The following is a 16854-nucleotide window of genomic DNA, read 5'->3' on the forward strand; positions in this document are numbered from 1 at the left end:
TCCCCAAATCTACTTGTAAACAACAGCTTTCATTTTTTTTTTTTCCAAATATAAATGGACGACCTTGGGGCTCTTCTCATCGCTCATGTTGGAATTGCTCGACTTGATTGGTTGTGAACTTTTGAAGTTGAGTGGAAAGTTAAATTGAGTCTGTGTCGCTTTCTATTCCTCCCTGTCAAACCATATCAAAGAAACAATTTGGCACAGCACGCCAAATACCCATCCATCCACCTGGAAGCTACCATTAGACAATTTCTCATCAGGTTGTTTCGAGTGTTACCCAAACTTTTTGCCTTGTTTATGTGACTTTAATAAGTTTATGTACAATTTCCATTTGGGAAGTTTTTTTTTTTTTTTTTTGTACAGGTATAAATTTCACATACCACATAGGCACATTTTTGTGTCTGTGGCTTTTTGAATGTTAATGAGCTCGATTTTCAAAAGCAACTGCCATGCGGTTAGCAGAGTGTAACGTGCATAGCGAGGAGATAAACACACAGTAATGAGCTTTTTTAACCTGTCGGGACCAAATAAATAAATAACCATTCATTATTTGTCTTCTCGCCGTTACATTTTTGCGAATCGGTCCTCATGTTAATGAGCACTTTTTTTGTCACGTACTAACTTTAGAAACAGGAATTTGGTCATTGTTGATATAAAAATAAACTTGATTGTTAGACTTGATTATTTAAAAGGTAGAATGAAGTCCTTGATTATGTTTCATATTGATAATGAGTTGTTTGATATAATCGTTATGATTTTGGGGGATTTTTATGCATTCATATCTTTGTTAATATTAAATTAAATTAATATATGGATGAATGGTTGGAATATTTAATTTAATTTAAACATCAATATTTTTCTTTTGTTATTTTGATAGCGATTCAAATTTCAATTTTCTTATACTGTATTGATATCAAATAGTAAAGACTGAGGTAGTCAGCTAATGTCGTGAATGCGACGTGTGCGTTTGTGTATGAATGTTATTTTACTCGCGTGTCCGTATTAAACCAAAGCCATATATTTTTCCCTTCCTCTCGGAATAAATGGCAGTTTACTTGAATTGATGCAACCCAAACTTTCATTATGACTTGAGATAAGCAGGTGGCTGAACCTATAATGTAGTTTTGAGTTACAATGTGGGCAAAAGGGAGCAATGGGAGAATTGTAAATAGCCTTAGTAAATCACTAATATGCACTGCAGAGTTTGAGCGCAGTCTGCTCCGGCAGATAGCGGTGAATTGGCAAAGTCGATTTCGCCCCAGACTAGATGTACATCCATTATCAATGACATTGCTACTGTTGAGTTTAATGGACTGTGGCTCGCGTACTTTCTCAGCGTACCGTTTGACTAAAATAAATGTTAAATAAAACCACGGGGCACATTCATGAGACTAGTGACATACTTTTTGTTTTATTATTTATACTGCTGGACTTTTTCTGACTTAAAAAAGGTGGGAGATCGTGTGGATTAAGGGTTTTTAGGGCTTTATAAATATATTGGACAGTGATTGACAAAGAGAGCTTGTATTATAAAGCATGCAGGTGTTTCTCATAAAGAGGCCAGTGAAAAAAATATATATATATAAGACTGTCGTTCACATTCATGAAAGCGCTATAAACGCAAATGTGAGTCGTGTTGCTACCGTAATACAAAGCAGCCCCTTTTCTCCTCCCCCTCCTCCACCTAAAAAAAAAAACCCTCACTTTTAAAGTGGAATCTGATATGTCTTCAGTTAGTCACTTTTAACAGCATAGTGCTTTAATCTCGTCAAAATCCCCGCTGTGACTTTTAAAAGCTGCCAGTAACGTCCTTCCAAAAATCGTTTGCAGTGGCACCTTGGTTCTTGCCCGGCGAGGAAACGCGCTGTCAGATATGAATAGTTTCATGATCCTTCTCTCCGAGGTCTCCTTTAGCTCTGCTGCGACCCGGAGGAACGGGTCAGAAGTCAAACTTTTCCCACCGTGTTTCTACACCGCAAGTTTCTACTCCTCAAATTTTATTGCCGGGGTCTGTAATAAGGAATAGACTGAGACGATTTTACTAGCAGGGGGGTTAGTACAAGTACAGATTATATTTACAAAAAAAATGGGAATATGATTTACCATATTTTTCGTCCCGAATAAAATCTTATGATGTTCTTTAAATCCAGAGCGCGCCTTTTCTTTGAATGCCAAATTGAAGTCATTTGCTCAACTGTTTTAAATTCTAGTAATGCACCTTATAACCCGGCATGTTTCATAAAGTTTAGCCTTGAAATGGAAATTTCCCAAAATAGACAATTGAGACGGCACCTTATATTCCAGGACACCTTGTAAAAAAGTGCAAACTGTTTTGTAACAATCTCGATATCGGTTAACCACTTTAATATTTACGTTGAAACACTTGATTTATTTCACCATTACTTTGAGCCATTTTGTCAAGCAAAGGTTTTGTCATTTTCTTGAGTCATCTCTTGCTAACGTTTTCTTTCTTTCACAATCTCATTGCATCGTGGCCAAGAAAAAAAAAAAAAAATCTAACAAGTATGCATTTAAACAAGTCAATCGAGTAAAAAGCCAATGAGGCTTGTTTATTTACAGAGCGCTAAGTGCATTGTTGGCAATATAAAGCACCTGATTTATAGCTAGGAGATTGCGGCGAGTTCATAAAGTGAACGCCAAAACTCGATCCCTCCATCGCTCCCGAACATTCGTGTCTTTTTCCGTGTACTTCTCGTTTCTCCTTGTGGAAATCTAAGAAGATGCCGTAACTGTCAAACATTTTGCTTTCTATGTTACTTTTTACAACCATTTTAATTCAACTACAGGAGAAGGGTGAGAGGAGGCGGAGCTTTCATTTAGAAATACGCTCTGCAACAGAACTGGGTAGCACTAAATTACCCCCAGTCCATAAAAATGACCTCAACAGCGCAATATTGTTTTATTTTATGGGTGCCCACAGGCTTTCTAGCAGCTGGCTATTTCAATGGCAACACATTTAACAATGACGCTTTGTGTTCTGAAGACAGAAAATAATGAATCCAAAACATGTCTGTCGATACAGTTAAAAGTCAGGAAAAGTAAATATCTCAAAACCATCCACGCATCGTAGATAAGTCTTGAAAATAAATGCCTTTTTTTTTTTGGGATGATTGAAGATAGAAGGGCAAAAGGCTTTTATGCACACATTTGAAGAGATGATTTCATTTGCCAAGGGCACCCCTAAAGCCTCTGAATTGTTCTCGAGCCTACTCTCGATATTGGCAGGAGTGTCGCATCCTCAACGGCGGCGCACAGCAGCACACGCGGAATTCATCGAGAACCAATTTTCATTGTCATTTTATGGACACAATGTGCTTTTTATCGGCATCCGACCCTAACGGCGTATATTGGGCATATGCCTCCCTCAGCTCATTTCTCTCGCCGTCAAGTCTTTAAAGAGGGTATTTTCACCGGCCATTTAAACAGGCAACGGGCCGATTCGAGCTCCTTACTGAGATTAAAATTCTTCTGCAACATCACTGCAGGCAGGTGAGCTCGTAATATTAAAATGAGGTTTGATGGCTCGGCCTTGGAGACGTTAGCTATGTTTTTTTTCTAAATGGGAGATGTCAAAAGTTGCCATTTGAAGGTTTGCAATAACCAGTAAAAGGGCAATTCTTTGGTTTTGACACGAACTGTCTCTCCAAAGTATTGGGTCAGGATTTGAAGGTAGGTCAGCATTCAAAGAGTCAACACGCTTTTATTCCGATTTGAGTCTCAGCTCTGCAATTTGGGATTTTTAACAGGGTGCTGTCTGACTGTCTGACTGTCTGTTTTTCTTACTCAGTGGTTGCATGGTGATATTTTTTATTTATTTTTTATTTCATGTTAGGTTGTAGACATTTGTACGATGATTTATTTGGCTTCCCTACCAACTCGGTCGCCCGCAAAGCCTTTGGACCGGAAGCCCCTCCCACTCACCACCTCATGTGTTGCTAGTCTGTGTGTGGTGTATTAATGTATGCCTGTTTACTTTAGTTTTCTTCTTTTTCCAATTCCATATTGTGTTCCCATGACACCAGCTCAGTATGGGGTTGTTATTTTTTTTTTTTTCGCTCCCTTCCCCCTTATATTTTCTTTTCATCTGTGAAAATGGGGGTACTGACATAGGCGACTCGGCGGATTCCCGTTTCGTATCCCCGCGGTAGTCGTTTTTTACCCCCCGTGTTTCTCAAACTGGTTGTGTCCGTTCTATTTTGTAAAGCTATTCTGATTCAATATCATTACGTCTCAGATTTGATGAATCAAAATACGCATGCTAATTGCTTCAATTAGTATGTATTTATACAAAATGTACAGCGTGACCATTTTGAGGGTTTGGCAGACACCATCCCGATTGCGCCGGGTTAGTAGATTGGCTACCCGCATCAGTTTGAGTCAACACTTAACTCTCGGCCCAATTTTGAAACACGCATGGTGTCATTTTTGGAACATGTCTGGTGTTTTTGGCCACGGCACTGACCTGATGCCGATTCTGGCTTTGTAGTAGATTGGACGAAAAAAGAGGAACAGCTCATCCAGTGTTTCATCATGGCACTGGCCATGGCTATCATGGACAGCAAAGACGACATTCTGTCTCAAATCCGATTCGGTTATTCGATCACGCTATTTCGTCTTTAGTCATTTGTCACCGGGCCCCGTTACCAAATGACTTCATATATATTCATGGACAAAACAAGAGAAAAAAAAAAATGACGCATGACTTTGAAATACTTTTGGTTAAAAAAACAAAACCAGCTAAGCGAGGCAAGAAAAAGAATACATTTCAATACAACAAAGACCACACAAAACATTCATAAGGTTTTCGATCTGCACAGCAGGGAAGTCAGAGGCGAGTTCAAAGGGTCTGATTAGAGAATGAGCAACATCAGCGCACCGCGAGGCTTTTTGCACATCCTTTAAAGAAAAAAAAAAAAGTGGCAGAAACTTACCCGAGGGGTCCAAAACCAGAACACCCGATGTTTTGACTCATCTTTAGCATTCGACAGTTTTTCTCTCTCCTATCCAAATTAAATATGTATCTATTAAAAAGTGAATATGTGTCATAGGACTAAAATTCCATTTTTAAACCATATTCTATCACTTATAGTCCCCAAAAAAAATTGCAATATTTTCTATTGTAGACAATTCATAAACTGAATTTAAAGTAAAGTAAAAGGTAGCAACCAAGTGGTAAACATACTTTTTGTCTGGGTTTGCAGGGCAATAAAATCACAATTTAAATAGACACTGTGTCCTTTCGGGTGGCACTCTAATCATGCCGTAAACAAAGCTATCATCGGGGTGGCAGGCCAGTGATTGGATCAGCGGAACGGTGGAGGAGGTGTGGCAGAACCGATCGATACATATGCGTCGTGAAATTGGGGCCGGGAGAAAGACGAGGATAGAATTGCTTGAGCGGAGGATAAAAAAAAAAAAAAAAAAAAAAAGGATGAGGTGAGGGGAGAAGCCAGATTTGGAGGAAAACATCATCGGCGTGGCACCGAGGTTTTGTTTATATCAACCAGCTAAGCTTAAAGCAATCAATTTCACTTAGTCATTTAATTAGGCACCTCCATGTTAAAGACACATTTGAGTAGGAAGAATTTTTGAAGCTTTGGAAAGCGCATAATAAATCTAAAAGCAATGTAAACAAATGTGTAATGTCCTCTTGTGATGACTTTCCACTAACATCCATCAACCTCGCATTCCTCAAGCGACGTCGCTTTCAAAGCAAATAACAAAAATCTTATTTGGTGTCTTGTCAGAACAGACTCATAACTGTTCTAAGAAATCAAAAAAGTTTCAGCGGGCCAGCTTGACATTTGCTACTCTTTTGTGCTATGAAAGAAACCAAACTATTGGTGACATTTTTAGAAAGTCCCGTTGGGTTTCCTCAAAGAGGTTCAGAGACTCTGCGGAGAGGTAATCCCAGCGCTGTTAGAAATTTTTCATCTTGTGTGTGGACGAGTCAGCGGGACAATCCCTTTAGACTCGGCTGTCCGCGTACAATATCTGCTTTTAATTGCTGGTAAGAAAAAAAAAATAACCCCTTGGAGACAGAGGGAGGACTAAAGGCTAAAAAACAAAGCAGTAAAAGTTGTGTTTTTTTTCCTTGTCAAACTAAAAATGCACTTTAGTCAGACCACCCGCAGCGGTTTTCACTGTTGGAATCGTTTAATTAATCCTGTTTTGGCACATTCGCAGCACTTTGCACCACTTTGCCTGCCAAGTAAATTAACTTTGTGTTTCATATACAACTGGTAATTAAAGAAAAGCTAATATGGGATATTAAATTATTATTTTTTTGGGGAGGGGGTGTTTTTGAGCCTGCTAATTGATGTTTGGTTGCGTGCGTTTTTGCAATTATGACATCAATTTGTCACTAGCTTGTCAATGTGATTCTTCTACCATGTTAAGCTGTTAAGACTTTAGGAATACAGTTGTAATGATCAACTTCATTTGTAAATATTTAAAGGATTGCACGGACAGTTTTAAAACACGTGCCGGTGCAACCGAGAGCAACTGAATTCAAAAGTAGTCGAGAAAATGGCTGACATCCTTTTTATGAATCTATATTTGTTGAACATAAAATGTGACTCCTAAAGACCAAGGGGAAAAATGGCCATAACAGAGCAGAAGCATGAAAAGAGACAAAGTAAAACAGGGAAATAACAAATCCAAGGTCCCCAAACAGAAAAAGGATGGAACCCAGTGTGAGAAACCGATCCAGCCCGAGACAGGAAGGAACAATGAATGATGGAGGAAAGCATGGTGATGAAGTATGGCGTTGGAATTAATGCACAGAGGAGGAGATAGAAAGAAATGTGGGAGGGAGCAGGGCCTGGCTGACCACAGCCAAGTTTGAACACCATCAATCTGCCCCCCCCCCCTTCCCAACTTCACCCTGAGGAGCAACAGATCACACATTAAGACAAAAGAGTGGGAAAGGGAGGCTGGGAATTAGAGAAGAAATGGAGGAGGGTGGGAGAATACAAGAGGGATAGAGTTTGGGTGTGGTAAGACACAAAAAGCACAAGCGGAAAGGGGGACTGACCAAAGGTATATTAAAACAATAAAACTCAACCATTTTATTTTGCTGATGACAAGAAAAAAAAGCTATGTTATTTTTATTATTTGACTCCAATGTAAAATCAAAAAAAAAAAAATAGGGACATCTTGAAAATGTTATTTTTTTTCCCCGGGTCGTGAAGATCAAATTAGTTCACTTCAAAGTTTGGGTTAAGCTCCACCTTGTGCTGCTACGCCTCTTTAATTATATCATTTTTTTTTTAAATTAGGCGATATGAGCGCAGATAAGAAAAAAAATGAATAATGCAAAAAACATTCCTTGATAATATTTTATATACATATATATTTTAGCCCCTTAAAACTAGCGCATCGTTAGAAACGTGTACCACTTAATAAGCTTTCCCTTCAAGTAATGAAACAGAATTTACAATAGTTCACATCTTTCGTTAGCGCCACTGAAATAAAACTTTCAAAGTAGTCTTGAAATAGATTCAGCCACTAAAAAAAAAGATTGTGTGGCTTCTCCCGAACATCCCCACTAGATCCCATAGCAAAGAATCCAACGTTGTATTTCAGCAACGCCGGGTCGTAAATGTGGGCGAACATCAGTTTTACATCTAAATCATTCTTGATTTACGACGGCTCCCCCTCGCCTTAGGATTCTGCATCTGTGAGTCATTTTCTCTTAAGTTTGCATCCGTGCGTGCCTTCATACGCCATGGCGAGATATGAAGTCACAGTGGAACGAGGCTTTAAGCATGTAAATGCTTCTAAGGGTGTAAGACAAGTACTTTAGCAATGAATCTCTTGTCATCTCACTTGTTCTCACACAAATGTGGCGGGAAAGAAAAAGGCAAATTTCGGTATGCCTTTATAAATCAGGCTGTATGGCTTTATAAATCAGGCACTTGATTGGACTCCATTCACTGGCTTCTCAGACGAGGAAATTTCGAAGGAATCTTTTTTTTTTTTTTTTTTTTGCTGTTGAGAGGAAAGACATGGAAGCAGTTTGAACAGTATATGGAAAATAACTCAATGTTCAAAAGTCAATAAATGAAACAGTTGTTATTTTCCTAATTCCAGTTTGAAAGTTGACCAAGTTTGCAAATTCCACTTCAGTCGGAAAAAAAAAAACTGACTTCAGCCATGACCACGCATTTGCTAGCGAACAGTTTCCCTTTTAGATTCCCTAAAAAAAAATAAAAATGTTTGCTTCTCTGGTATGATATAATGAATTCTGTGGCTTCTAACTGGTGTGCCGCTTGGATTTGTTGTCAATCCTTTGGATGTTTCCTAACAAGCTGCAGACGACAGCCAGTTGATGCTTGTGCTGGGTTTCCGCCCAAGGCTTCCAAAACATCTCTGACATTCAGCAGCTATGATTGGACCTCATCTCGCTTGCTGTGACACCGACTATGCTAGTTTTGTGCTCTGAAGCAAAACGTACAAACACGAGAATCTTTTCAAAATGGGCTTTTTTTTGTCAAGTGTGGCCTCGGAAGCTCTGTAACCTTCGAATGAGGGACACGTTTTTATTTTTGGGGGGTTGTTTAGCTAGAGACATCGAATTCATGTTTGTTCATTCTTTCATAATTAGCATTTATACTCTGTGTTAACATAATCTTGTCTAATGTACACATCTCATTTCCAACATCTCCTCAAGGCCTTACATTTTCAATTTCCTGCGCTACCTGTTGGATCGACGATGCCCCCGTGTATTAATATTTTGTCGCTCGATATTGTTGCCCAAGGCTGTTTTATCCCCCTGCTGTGTGTGCTCCACGTTTTGAGACAAGAAACATTTTTTAAAGGTAAAAAATATTTTTAGGGGATTCATGAAAGTATCTTGACATCATAGCTAGGGGGATTAAAACAGGAAAAGTGAGCAAAATAGGCTCGTCTGTTTTCCTACGCCAATGTGCCTGGAGAAAAATACTGATTAGGTGGCTGGGGGAGGAGATAATTCAAAACCAAATGAGCTCCTCTGAAAAGATTCTTTGTAAAATTGGTTGTACAAACGGTAGGCAGAGTGTTTACGACTTCAATATCATAATTAAGTGGTCCACTGTGAAGATATAACGTCGTGTTCCCGCCCTATGCATTTTATACCGTCCAATATGATGGTCTCGATCGATGACGTTAACGGTATTGCAGTCAACTAGTTCAAAAAGTAGTTAGCATCAAAACTTTTTAATTACATTGGTCCCATTATTGGCCCATTGAAGATCCTGAAATCCAACAGATAGAGACATAAAAGCTTGTCCATGGACGTGCATTACTCTGTACGCTCGCTCACCTTATTACTCAAATGGATGGATCCTGACAGCCATATCTTTGTCCTCTCAACTCCCCAGAAACCAGAGAATCTGCTCAGACCATCAGTCCTCGCCGGTTGTTAATTAGCCATCTTTTCCCGGATTCACTTCACTTCTTTCAGGTAAGTCCCATTGCTGTGCATTCCCCAAATCAATGGCAATGTACATTCTAGTACTCACATTTTCATATTCATAATCAGGTAAGAAAGACGAGCTTTTGGACTTGAAATTCACATTGCATAAACTTCCAAACACCTGCTGTGGTGTATGAAGTTTGGAATCAGGGCATGGTTGGATGGTAGGCAGCATTTTGCAAGGCAATGATGGCATCAAATTTACATATTATTTTATTTTAGCTTCTGGATATTCTTTCTCTCATACACGCACAAACGCATCTTTTAAAGTGTGAATAATATATGTGCAACTTTGTGCAAATTGTGTGCAACAACAGAATTAAAAAGTCATGTATTTCCATAAATTTGGGGGACACGATGAAACACAAAAAGGGAGAAGAGCAAACGACAAACAGAAAGTAGGACAGAAATAGGCTGAATCTGAACCAGAACATAACGGATTTTTTTTGGTGGCCAGATCAGCGACACGGTCCAAGGCGGCAGAATTACGCTTAAGCCGCTCCCTCATAAAGGCTCCCTTCGATATTTGCATGGAGATTTACCATCAAAGGAGTGAGGGAGAAAAATACTTCTTCACTTTAAAATAGTCTTTTTATACACACTTTGAGGACATCTGTAAAAAAAAAAATACCAACTGCAAGATCTGGAAAAGAAATTCAAAGTTTTGAGTCACTTAATTTTAGTGTTAAACATACGAATCTGAGGTTATCTTAGCAATTAGCATGGCTTTCTGTATCATCTCTTCATAAGAACAATATTTGTCAGAGGTGTATCTTATTTGCCGCTGTGCAATGATGAAAGTTGCTTTCCAACAAAGACAAATGGGCGGTGCTCTGCAAAAAAAAAAAAGTACTGACATATAACGTAATTGACTGATGTCCTCTCACTCTCTCTGTTTCCCTCCAATAATTCTTCACTGTGATGAGCAACCGCCAAGTCTCCATAGCGGAGATAAGGAAACTTTTAGTTGAGGCTGGATTTTTAAACTATTGTGCATAATCAAGTATGTCCCCATCTGCTTTTACGTGATTAGACTTTGTGAAACACTGCCTGCCTGGAGTTTCAAGAGCCCCCCATCTTTTAAAATGTTTAACTGACACTCTCTTAGCTTTGACAGAAGATCTATCACAGTTTTCTACCTAGGAAGCTCCGCAGACGCGGGGACACATTTCCCCCCCCTCTCGTCCTCCCTATCTCTTTCGCTCCGTGCGCTCCCGTCTGAACTTGGCAGGAGATCGATTTCCCTCCTGAGGCGAAGTGTTCAGATGACTGATGCTGAGAACAGGAGAGAGCATGCCGCTCCCATCAGTTCTAGCACCAAAGCACTGTTGACAGGATCCTAAGAAGTGCGGCCTCAGAACTGATGAGGCAGCAGGAAGGAAGACATGCAAGGAGTGCACCATCAAGTGCAGTCAGGTTGAGCGGGATGAAGAAGGGGGGGAAAACAAAAAGCCAAAGCAATTGCCATAGAAAGAAAATTCTCCAAATTAGGTTTTAAAATGGAAAGATTGTCGAGGGAATGTGTTGTGTATTTAAGAGCGTCACTTCTTTCGCAATGCTGTCCGGTAGAAGTAGATACCGATACCAAGTACCGATACCGCTATGCTGTCGATACATAAAAACATAATCTAAATCACAAGTTCCAAAAATGACTGATTTCTATATAAAATGGCCACTCGTGACTACTGATACAGTGAAATAAGTCAAATCTGTTATTTATTATTTGAGCTAAAGCTACTATCAGTGCCGTTTTCCCGATACCTGTTATCGGTACTGACCCGCTCAACATTTCCATGGAACAAAATCTTCTTCTGATGTGTCACTACCAGTGAGTCCAAGATGTAAACATACAGTATTATATTTGACATCTGACACTGATAATTGATACAGCGACACATTTTTCATGGACACAAACGTTTTTTACAAGCGCTAAAAACTGAGAGCAATATAAATACATTCGTTAGAGTTTTATTCTTCCTAATTCGTTTGATAGCAGCCGATGGAGTCACGGTGGCAGTCGGTTTCACCCGAGACATCAAATTAACTTGGCACATAATGGCAGTGACAAAAATAATTAAGCCGTGAGGCCACTTCAATCGCTGCCTCTGTGCTTTCAATAAACATTTTCAGCCAACTCCATAAAGATATAAAAGCAATACAATCCAATGTGACACCGGGGTCTTGATCTGCTTTATGTGCTCCAACATTTTTGCCGAAAGAGCTTCATGCAAACATTTTTAATGGCTCACAATTGTCTGTGAAATCTCCCTCATGATTTGAGCTTAAAGGCATAAAAAGGATTCATCCGGCGCTCGCTACATTGTTTTTATTATCACCATTATATTACGTGTTTTACTAATGTCCCCTGATAGGTAAAGCTGGAGGACTGCTTTTCAATGCAAGCTTTAACAGTACTTCTCCGCTCCATTTGGCCCATATCTGAAGCGTAAGAATTTAATTTCTCAGCTCCGGCATGAAGAGCATAAAAAAAAAAAAAGTCATAATAAGATAGCCGGCATTGAAAACCATTTATTAATGTGAATGTATTGAATCGTTTCTATTAAAGTTTGCCATTCAAATATCGACAATGGAGTCTTTGCGATATGGTAAGAATATAAACACACAATTTGCTTTCATAGCTTTCTTGTCTTCTCGCCGATCATGATTGAACAGGAGAAAGCAAGTAAAAATGTGAATATAAAACAGAAATGATATGGTTGCAAAAGTGTGCACACCCTGTAGAACCCAGGGTTGTGACTTTATTTAAGAATCGACCACATTCAAACTCATGTCAAACGCAGGAAGTCATAACACGACTGACACCTTTTAAAGTGCCTTTTGATTAACTTCAAATAAAGTTCAGCCGTTTCAGTCGGCTAGCGGTCAGCTAGTGACCAATTTAGGGTGCACCCTGCTTCTGGGTATAAATCAAGGTACGTTAAGACTAAGAAACAGAAATCACCCGCAAATTGTATAGCCTTAAAAATTGCAACTTCCTGGCTATTTTATATTTCCAATTGACACATCAGTGCAAAGTGCCGACACTGTGAACCTTTTCTGGCAAGATTGCTTGTACATTTTCATGGCTTTCTTTCGCACTGACTTTTGCATCCCATCCCCAACCTCCTGGCTCTCTGAGCTGCGTTCTCCATTCCTGCCTTTAATCATCCCTCACTCTGTTAGTGATTTTATTGATTGTAGTATTTCTGTCCTGACTTGTGGTTAACACTTGAGCGTAGCCTTTCTAAAAGCAGCAGTGTGTGTGTGTGTGTGTGTGTGTCAAGTGCATCTATTTCTGCCTATATGGCCAAAGTGTTTACAAGTCGAAATGCCAGTGCTTGCTCTTGTGGAGGCTATCAAAGCTGACAGAGTGAACACAAGCCAAGAGAGTTTACATGGACGTCATTCAATTCGGTTTGTAGATGGACTTGTGGCTTAGACTTTTTAATCCACCCAAGTCTCGACAGACATCCTTCACCTTAACAGTTGGGCTGTGGAAATAAATGCTTCCTTGCCTTCTGAGCTCGCTTTTTTATGAACATTATTTGCAAAGATTCTCAAGCGTGAATGTCATTTATTGTCAGGCTGGAAAATGTTTTTTATGCATTTATTATGATTCATTTTGACATTTCTGGGTGTGAGTGTTTTTTCTGCCCGGTCCGGATTGGTGAATGTCACAAATCTTCAACTAACACCATCCCATCACCTTAGACTTCATTTTACGCTTGCAAACCACTTGCAATCCTTTTAGAGTAATCAAACACTCACTTTAGGTGCAATTTTTTCCAACTGTTGCACACTTAGGCCTTTTCTGGATCTATTTTGGGGAAAGATTGTATGAATATTATTCAGTGGTACACCAATGCCGATACCAAGTACCGATACCCCTACATCGTAGTACTTTTGAGACATAAGATTTACTCCCCCAAAACAATTTCCTATATATCTATATATTCCAATATAAAAATCCACAAAAAAATATAAATTCTGATAAAATAAAAATTGTAATGAAATAAATGATAACAAATGTCAGTGTTAATGTATTGATGTCATTTCTTTGAAATGCTTTTATCACTGGTTGTCATTAAAACACAGCTGTATTCCTATATTATTTTATTGTTATTATTTACTGCGCCATAGATCAAGATGGATTGAAATGTGTCACATGCAAATTTGACTGGGGAAAAAAAGAATGCAGTCATGCAGACACTTGGGAATAATAGCAGGCGAGAAAAGATTGGCAGCATGTACACACCTACTGTCATATGCACCCATCTGACACAAAGACGTCGACAACAAAAGCTGACAAGGCTGAATCAAACTTTTGTACTGAAGGAAAAAAATTAACGCCTCATCTTGAGACGTTTCTTACTATTTCCTCACCAAATAGCCAAGTTGCATCTTAAGCCTTTTGATTTCGTCCTTCAACAAACTTTCAAGTGAAATTTAAGGGCAAGATGAAGTGTTTGAAATCCTGCACTGAAGTAAACAAACTCTAATTATCTTATTTGTTGCTTGTCAAGCCTTATTTTTAAAGAATGTTTTTTTGTTTTTTGGGGGGAAGGACATGCTTTCAGTTCTTTAAAAAAAAATCTGGGAGAAGACCTTGAAAGTCCTTTGACAACAATGAGGCATCGGGTGAGTCATGCCGGATGTTTATACAATAATTGATTATAATCATGACAAAATAAGGACTAACATAACTGAGTCTCTCTATATATATTATATGAATATACTAAATACTTAATTTAACATGTTTTGAATAGAATGACCGCTTCATGTAACTCACTTGACAAATGCATGCGAGTTCCCTGCAAGCTTGTAATTTTGTGTGCGGTGTGATTGCACAATTAAAGCAACCTTCTTATTGCCCCGTGTGTGGCAAAAAAAAAAAAACACTTTACACGGGAACCAAAAACAGGATTTGGTTCTGGTGGGCCACTCTGTAAAAAGATGAAACAAAACCCAACTAATAAAACACAAGGAAGGGAATTAAAAACTTGTCAGACCTCCTTCGGTGCTGCATCTCAAAGTTATGCGGTCTAATTATGTGGAAAATGTGCATCTGCTGAAATGAACAACGTTTAGTGCGAGTATAAATTTACATCTTTGGATCTTGCAGGTAAAATCACAAAAATAAAAAGCATGTTTGGGATTCAAAAGCTGAACTTTGAAAATATAAATTGAAAAGCTGCTCTGTATCAAATCCCGTGATGCTTGCCGATCTTCTTGGCTTTCTCTAAATGTCTGGGTGTCACGCTTTGTGTTAGAAAGATCACATTATCATGAAGAGAAAGGCAGGAAGACACTTCAATACACCCGTCATTAAAAAAAAACAAAAAAACAAGCGGATGATAAAAATTGTGATGAGCGTTGACAGCGTGCTCCCCATTAATTAAATAGTCAGTCAAATTTTAGTCAATGAAAATGTTCTTTATCATACTTATAATGGGAAATTTCAGTTCTAATATTTTCATGTAACTACATTGATGTTACTTTTTCTTCAAAAATATATGTAGATGAGGTCTGTCAAGATTGCGAAAGGCAAAAACTGCTAACTGTAAGTGATGCTAAAGCAGCTGACCAATACTAATGAGTACGATTTCACCCGTACGATCGTGGTTGAGTGGCAGAGGCCGCCCTCCGCTGGAAAATTCGAATGACTGTCACTTTGCATCTCAAAAGAATAAAACCCAAATCTTGGATGGGGCGTGTCTCCATTTTAGAGGATAAAATCTTTGATCCCCCTCATCTCCCTCAGGGTAGTTATGTCCGAGATGATCTTTCTGCATGAACTGATGAAGCCCGCTCAGATGAGAGGTGAAGCATCTTCTTAGACAAGGCAAACAGTGCTGCTGTGATCAATTCCAGCCCCTGACAACACAGTGACCCGAATGAACGTGAATATCCACAAACTTTATTTTTGGAACCTTTTTATAAGATACGGAATGTCTAGTCTTTTTGTGTGTTTTCGGTTTAAAACCCACGAGGATGTCACTGGTTGCGTGACCCCCCCCACTCAACATGGCACAGACTAACAAAGCTGCCAGGACAAAGCACTGAATAAAAACATTTTTTTTCTTTTTACTAAACTTGAAGTGAGAGCTGTAAATATTCATGGATATGTCACTGGGGGGGATGTTGAATAGTTGCGTGGCTGACTGAGCTGTGAGCGAATATGGCGATGCATGTTAAACTACTCGAGCAGACTAAGAAGTGCAACTGCATTACCACAAGCGACGTGTCACTTGGAATAATGTCACGATTTCCTCCATGTCCACTTTATACATCTCCTAAAATGCCTCGAGAGAATTAATGTCATAGTTTGTAAATTAATTATGTTTGCTAAGGCGGTTTTGTAGACACATACTCGTGTATATATCAATTTTTGTTTATTTTTTATTTATATGTATTTACATTTATTTATAAATACTTCTATTTCTTGAAAGCATAAGTAGTAGTAGCTTAGTGAAGGTCTAATATTGCATTTATCCGCCTTAACCTGACAGATTCAACACTTCTGTCAGTTCAGTGTCAGCAGGGTCCTTTGTTATACGGCTTCAAAACGACATTCGCATCCCGAGCTCCCAGCATACGATACTGTGGTCTCTTAGTGTTAGCTGCTAGCAACTATTTGAAAGCCAAACTCTGACAGTCGGGGAGGAAAAAAAAAAAAACGAGGCCAAGGATGCTTTGTAACATCTCCCTTTGTAGCTTCAGCCACTGTTCTGCCACGAACAAAGTAACAAAGTGTGGCTGCAGATAACCGAGCGAGCACCACAGTCGAGTTGGCATTAGTGGACCGCCGGCATCAGAATGTGCAGACGAAAAGAGCATTAATGCTTTTAAATAACTAATAAAACGTAGCGCAGTAAAAGGCATTCAAATGTCACAGGGGGCTCCGATTCAACATTTTTCCTGTTCAAAAATTTAAATAGAAGTCAAAGGTACTTTTTTTTCCTCCCTACTCTCCATAGTTTATTATATCAGACAACAGAGTCCTGAAAAATGAGATTTGTGAGGATCAAAACATGGCAGCAGAAAATGTTCCATTGTGTTGGCTTATCATTTTGATTAAACGCTAACTGTAATTGGGCTGAGTGAAGCACCTTGGACGAAGCGATTGGGCCGCGCCATCCTCCCGACATATGGGCCAGCAAGCTCAGGCCTGAAGCTTGCCAAAAATGGAGATTACCTTGACAGTGCTACCGGCACTTAGAGCGGATTAGCTCATAACGTAACATTATCTCTTGGAAATTAATGTCCAGAGGATAAATCCCGTATTTTTATACATATCACAAGGACAATAGATTGAATGAAAATAATAATTCTATGAAAGTTTCTCTGGAAGTTATAAAACTTGTGGAACA

This window comes from Syngnathus leptorhynchus, chromosome 12 (genome assembly GCF_054491065.1).
Source record: "Syngnathus leptorhynchus isolate UIUO chromosome 12, UIUO_Slep, whole genome shotgun sequence".
NCBI lineage: Eukaryota > Metazoa > Chordata > Actinopteri > Syngnathiformes > Syngnathidae > Syngnathus > Syngnathus leptorhynchus.